The sequence below is a fragment of the Bos indicus x Bos taurus genome, chromosome 21 (assembly GCF_003369695.1).
Source record: "Bos indicus x Bos taurus breed Angus x Brahman F1 hybrid chromosome 21, Bos_hybrid_MaternalHap_v2.0, whole genome shotgun sequence".
In the NCBI taxonomy this organism is placed as follows: domain Eukaryota; kingdom Metazoa; phylum Chordata; class Mammalia; order Artiodactyla; family Bovidae; genus Bos; species Bos indicus x Bos taurus.
The window spans coordinates 35,233,076-35,239,423 of NC_040096.1; the positions used below are offsets into that span (position 1 = coordinate 35,233,076).

Here is a 6,348-nt window from a genome sequence, read left to right on the forward strand (position 1 = left end):
GGCAAGAGAGGGAAAAAAAGAAGAAAAAGAGTGATTCCAAAGACCTGAGAAACCAAACCTTTTGGTGAGGAGGGGTGAGGGCAGAAGGTCGTGGGGGCTTGTCCTATTTAAAAGGATTAGTTAATTCAAAAACACTAGGTAAAGAGACCAGTCACAGGAAGACATAAACGGTGCTTTCAAGTTTTCTTAGCCCTTTTTATGCCCATTATTCCCAAGTCTCACAACGACCTGCAATGAAAGGAGTGAAGGCCACTATTATCCCCACTTGACAGAAGAGAAAACTGAAGTTTGCGGTGACTTTGTCAGTCTGCATGGTAATCGGGCTGGAAACCTAAAATTTGACCTCAGATCTATTTCTAGAACCCGTGTACCAACACCAGGTGATTTCCACATTTGGCAATCTGCCCCAAAGCAGATTCCTCCACCCCCCACATCAGGAAAAAAAGCGAAGCGAAGAGCCTGTAGGAGAAATGGTGAACCCCTAAAACATGGGACTTGAACAGTGTGTGGGTTCTCCTTTAAGAACTTAACACACAAACCCAACAGCCAAGGTGTTCAGCCAAAAGAGAGAGGAAAAAAAGAGGCATATTTCTAGCCTGCATAATCATTTCTGGACCAATTCCCACTAGCAGCCTTGGAGGCGAACAGCGGCTCACTGCCAGGCTGAAGCTCCTCCACCCCCCAGGTTATGACAGAGCAGCTCTGACTCGTGTGCAGGCAAAACCCCAAAACTCAAAACAAGAAGTGAGAAGAGTGGAGCTAGGAGAAACCGTCAGCATCCTCCACATTGTTCTAATCTATAGCACGGCCAGTTCCAGGGTCCTGGGGTTGCCTGGAACGCAATTTTAGGAGACGATAGGATGAAACGGATATTCTTGGGGGCTCACCACCCTTATTCCTTCCCACCAGGTCCCTGAGGAAGAATCATTGAAAGAGGGGTGGGTTCCTTATAAAGTCCTTGGGGCTGGAGCCCAAGCCAAATACAACCGAAGCATCCTCTCCTAAGGATAGCATGTCAGCCCACGCTCTCCACCTGGCCCTCCCCTCCAGGTCCGGTCCTCAGCGAAGATGAACCGGGTGGGGTTGGTGGAGTGTTCAAAAGCTAAGAAAAGGCTAGAGGAAAAATCGGGCCATCCCCTTAAGCCACGTTCCCCGCCATGTGTGTGAGGCTCCATTCAGTGCGCACCATAAGCGCTCACTGGGAACCCAGCGCCCTTGGCCACGTCTAAGGTTGAGGAGGGGGAGTCGCCCCGCTAAGGGTCTTGGAGGCAGAGAGCCATGCCCTCCCGAACAGCCTACCTCAGTTTTGGCAGGAATGATTTTACTATAAGAAGCTAGCCAGGAAAGCGAAGATCTGGGTGATTCGTGGGTTTCAGTCGGGGGTGGAGGAACTTAGCCCAGGAGCGCAGCGACCCCACTTAGCTCCTCCACACTGGGGGCTTCGGGGCGGCACCCCCGGGACCATGCTACCGCGGGGACAGTGAGGAAAGAAGGGCTCTCTCCTCAACTTTCTCGAAGCAAACTGCTCCGCTCTGCGGCTTGCCCAGCCCTGCCCGCACACCGGGTCCCAGGTTTGGCGGTGCTGAGGGGCGGGGGGGAGGAGGGAACCAGGGACCCGAGTCCCGCTCGGCGAGCACAAAGCAGCTGCACCCCAGCACGCAGCCCCCTCTCCCGCCGCCCGCCAACTTGAAAGCATCTCCCTGGGGCGCCTGCCTACTCCCGCCGCCCCGCAGCGGGGTCCCTAACCTGGCCACACGCATCAGACAGCGCGCCGGGCGCTCCAAAAGCCACGGCTGCTGCAGCCGCATCCCCCCAGCCCCGGCCTGGCCTCTGCCAGGCTCCCCAAGCCCCGGCCCTACCTTGCAGCGCGGTTTGTGCCCAGGCAGTGCCAGAGCGCCGCACGCGTCCCAGCCCGCGAGGCTCCTCCCCGGGAACTGCCCCGTACGGGGCTCCGGGCTCCGGACGAGCTCTGCCTGCTCGGGTGCTGGCTGGCCGCCGCTCGCGCCTCCCGCGCCGGCTCCTGCTGCCGCGCGCGAGGAGGGAGGGGTTGGAGGGGAAACTCCCGGCAACTCCAACTCCGGGCGCTGGAGCTCCAGCTGCAGCCGCGAGCCCGCCCGCCGCTGAGTGCGAGCGCCTGCGAAGCGAGGCTGCCCCCGCGGCCGCCTCTGAGCATGCCCAGTGCGGCCGTGGGCGAGCTCCAGCGCCCTGGCCCTGGGGCAGAAGGCTGAGCTGGGGGCCGGGGACCCGCCCCGAGCTCCCGAGCGCCGAGGGTGGGGGAGGGAGGGAGGGGCTGGTGCAGGGAGGGGGCCCGGGCGCAAAGGGCGGGGCAGAAATGGTGTTTGGAGGGCCTTGCAAGTTTCACGGGTTGTGGGAAGTTTGTGGGTTAGAAAGGTGAGCTGCTTCCGTGAGCTCCTCTGCAAGCCTAAAAGGACGGTGAGGAAATTTGTTCTCCTGGAAAGAACAGGTGGACCCGGCAGATGGGTTTTATCCAGTGTACTCGTTCCTTCAGGTCTGGGGTGTCAAACTCAAGCTAGGGCCTGGCAGGCAGTGTCAGGGAGTGAAACGGGCAGGAGGCAGCGATTGAACTGGAGAGAACTCTCAAGGCAGAGCCACTGGGCTCCAAATTCCCTCGAGTATGCTGCAAGACTAGATTTTCTGGATATTTTCAAGAAATGACAGAGATTTTTTTTTTTAATGTAAAATATCCTAATTTTTCGATCTTGATAACTACTTCAGTTTTTAAAAAACACTCTGGACCAAACAAAACATATCTGAGTTCCTTCTCTGCTCAGCCCCACAGCCAGCCAATTTGAGGATTGTGATTTCCGTGTTAAGCAAAGAGCAGCTGAGTGCCCACTGTGGTTTGGGAAGGCACCGAGGAACCCAGATGATTCAGATTCCCGGCAAAGTACAACCAGTTACTAAAGGAAATAGGTTTTCCAGGCAGAAGGGCGCTGTAGATAAATGCTGAGGCATTCAAGAAGAGAAGGAAGATACTGATGTGGAAAGGGGTGTGAGAACTAACTCTTGGGAAGCATCTTAAAGTATGCAAGTGGAAAGTCACTTTGGGTCTGAAACAGTACTCTGCTGAAGCATTTTGGAGTCTGGGGGAAAAAAGAGGAAAAACCAGTAACATGACCCGGTTTTATTTTAAATTTTTATATTTTTCAATTTTTGCGTTCATGTTTAGAAATACTGCACTGAAACGTTTATCTTGATGACTGAGTTCTTTGATGTCTGGTGAAATTTTGTAGCCCGCCTCACCCTAAGTCAGGCCCTGCTGGGGTGTCAGGTGGTAGTATCCTGGTCTGCTTGATTAGAATATAAGGAACAAGAAACACCATACTGAATGGGAAAGAGGGTTGAAGTGGATGGGAGCTGAGGCAGAGGAATTGGTTGCCAGTCTATGGAACCTGAATTCATTTTGTAGGCTGTGTGGCGCTAACAGATGCTGGGGGAGAAAGTGACATAACCCAAACCGAATTTTGGGAGGATGGGCTGGGCTGCAGACCTAGGAAGGCGGTTTGGAAGAGGAGAATGGGAGAAATGGGGATACCTAGGGCATATTCGGGCTTCCCTGCTGGCTCAGTTGGTAAAGAATGTGCCTACAATGCAGAAGACCTGGGTTCAGTTCCTGGGTGGGGAAGATCCCCTGGAGGAGGGCATGGCAAACCACTCCAGTATTCTTGTCTGGGGAATCCCCATGGACAGAGTAGCCTGCTGGGCTACAGTCCATGGGGTGGCAAAGAGTCGGATACAACTGAGTGACTAAGCACAGTGCAGGGCATATTCAGTGTTGTGGCTTTTTTTTTTCTTTTTAAACACAAGGGATTTCCCTAATAAATTCACATGTTTCTGCTTATTTCTGGAGAGGCTTTTGGTAGGGCTAGCTTAGTGCCAACAAGTAGGGCTCCTGGGTCTAAGCCTCAGCCATTTTCTACCAGGTTTCCATGGGCAAATGGCTCCACTTCTAAGCTGCAAATTCCTGGTCTGTGAAAAGAAAAACAATTCTCCTAGCGTTTATGTAAGGATTTATAGCACCAGTATACGTCTAAGGGCTTTGAAACTCTGAAAATTTAAGCAAATATAAGGCATTGTTCTTATCTACACATCATCTATATGAAATCTAAATTTAAACAAGGAAATTCTATAGCTTTAAAAAAAATAGTCATAGGTAGTAAGCATCTTTGATTTAGCAAGCTCTCTGTGTGTTTAGAATTCCATTTACAGGTCTTCAGAATCTGCTTTTGGGTAATTCAATGATTTTGTGAATTAAAATGTCCCTAAACAGAAAGAAATACGTGAGGGAGATTAAGAGGTACAGACCTCTAGTTGCAAAATAAGTGAGTTACAGGTATAAAATGTAAAGTATGGAATATAGTCCTTAACGATGTAATATCTTACTATGATGACAGATGGTAACCAGGCTCACCATGGTGATCATTTTGAAATGTATAGAAATAACGAATGACTATGTCATGCAACAGGAACCAACACAGCAGTATAGATCAATTATAGTTTAAAAACAAACTCAAAGAAAAGAGATCAGATTTGTCATCACCAGAGGCTAGGGGTGGGGGGCAGGGGAATGGATGAAGGTAGTCAAAAGTACAAACTTCCAATTATGAGATAAATCTGTACTGAGTATATAATGTAAACCATGATAAATATAATCGACACTGCTACATGTTATATATGAAAGGTAAGTGAGCAAATCCTAAGAGATTTTATCACAAGAAATTTTTTATGTACACAAGATGAGGGATGTTCACTAAACTTACTGAGATAATACTTTCATGATGTATGTAAGTCAAATCATTATACTGTACACCTTAAATGTATACAGTGCTGTATGTCAGTTCCATCTCAGGAAAACTGGAACATGATCATGAATGCCTTGTTGCCAAATTCAGACTTAAATTAAAGAAAGTAGGGGAAAACCACTGGACCATTCAGGTACAACCTAAATCAAATCCCTTACGATTATACAGCAGAAGTGAGAAATAGATTCAAGGGATTAAATCTAATAGACAGAGTACCTGAAGAACTATGGATGAAGGTTCGTGACACTGTACAGGAAGCAGTGATCAAGATCATCCCCAAGAAAAAGAAATGCAAAAAGGCAAAATGGTTGTCTGATGAGGCCTTACAAATAGCTGAGAAAATCAGATCAGATCAGATCAGATCAGTCGCTCAGTCGTGTCGGACTCTTTGCAACCCCATGAATTGCAGCACGCCAGGCCTCCTTGTCCATCGCCAACTCCCAGAGTTCACTGAGACTCCATCCATAGAGTCAGTGATGCCATCCAGCCATCTCATCCTCTGTTGTCCCCTTCTCCTCCTGCCCCCAATCCCTCCCAGCATCAGAGTCTTTTGCAATGAGTCAACTCTTCGTATGAGGTGGCCAAAAGTACTGGAGTTTCAGCTTTAGCATCATTCCTTCCAAAGAAATCCCAGGGCTGATCTCCTTCAGAATGGACTGGTTGGATCTCCTTGCAGTCTAAGGGACTCTCAAGAGTCTTCTCCAGCACCACAGTTCAAAAGCATCAATTCTTCGGCGCTCAGCCTTCTTCACAGTACAACTCTCACATCCATACATGACCACAGGAAAAACCATAGCCTTGACTAGACGAATCTTTGTTGGCAAAGCAATGTCTCTGCTTTTGAATATAGTATCTAGGTTGGTCATAACTTTCTTTCCAAGGAGTAAGCATCTTTTAATTTCATGGCTGCAGTCACCATCTGCAGTGATTTTGGAGCCCCAAAAATAAAGTCTGACACTGTTTCCACTGTTTCCCCATCTATTTCCCATGAAGTGGTGGGACCGGATGCCATGATCTTCGTTTTCTGAATGTTGAGCTTTAAGCCAACTTTTTCACTCTCCACTTTCACCTTCATCAAGAGGCTTTTGAGTTCCTCTTCACTTTCTGCCATAAGGGTAGTGTCATCTGCATATCTGAGGTTATTGATATTTCTCCCGGCAATCTTGATTCCAGCTTGTGCTTCTTCCAATCCAGCGTTTCTCATGATGTACTCTGCATATAAGTTAAATAAACAGGGTGACAATATACAGCCTCGACGTACTCCTTTTCCTATTTGGAACCAGTCTGTTGTTCCATGCCCAGTTCTAACTGTTGCTTCCTGACCTGCATACAGATTTCTCAAGAGGCAGATCAGGTGGTCTGGTATTCCAATCTCTTTCAGAATTTTCCACAGTTTATTGTGATCCACACAGTCAAAGGCTTTGGCATAGTCAATAAAGCAGAAATAGATGTTTTTCTGGAAGTCTCTTGCTTTTTCCATGATCCAGCAGATGCTGGCAATTTGATCTCTGGTTCCTCTGCCTTT

The 6,348-nt window shown here is 48.8% G+C and overlaps 1 protein-coding gene across 2 annotated transcripts in view; it reads right to left on the bottom strand.

The window, feature by feature from the left end:
- STXBP6 (syntaxin binding protein 6) overlaps positions 1-2,269 on the bottom strand; it is a 277,646-nt gene extending 275,377 nt beyond the window's left edge. The window contains exon 1 of one of the 2 annotated variants that reach the window (XM_027520726.1): positions 1,860-2,269. The gene's annotated coding sequence lies outside the window, so the exon portion shown is untranslated. The remainder of the gene's footprint in view (positions 1-1,859) is intronic. The other variant, XM_027520727.1, reaches the window with a different exon arrangement.
- Between the last annotated feature and the right edge of the window lie 4,079 nt (positions 2,270-6,348).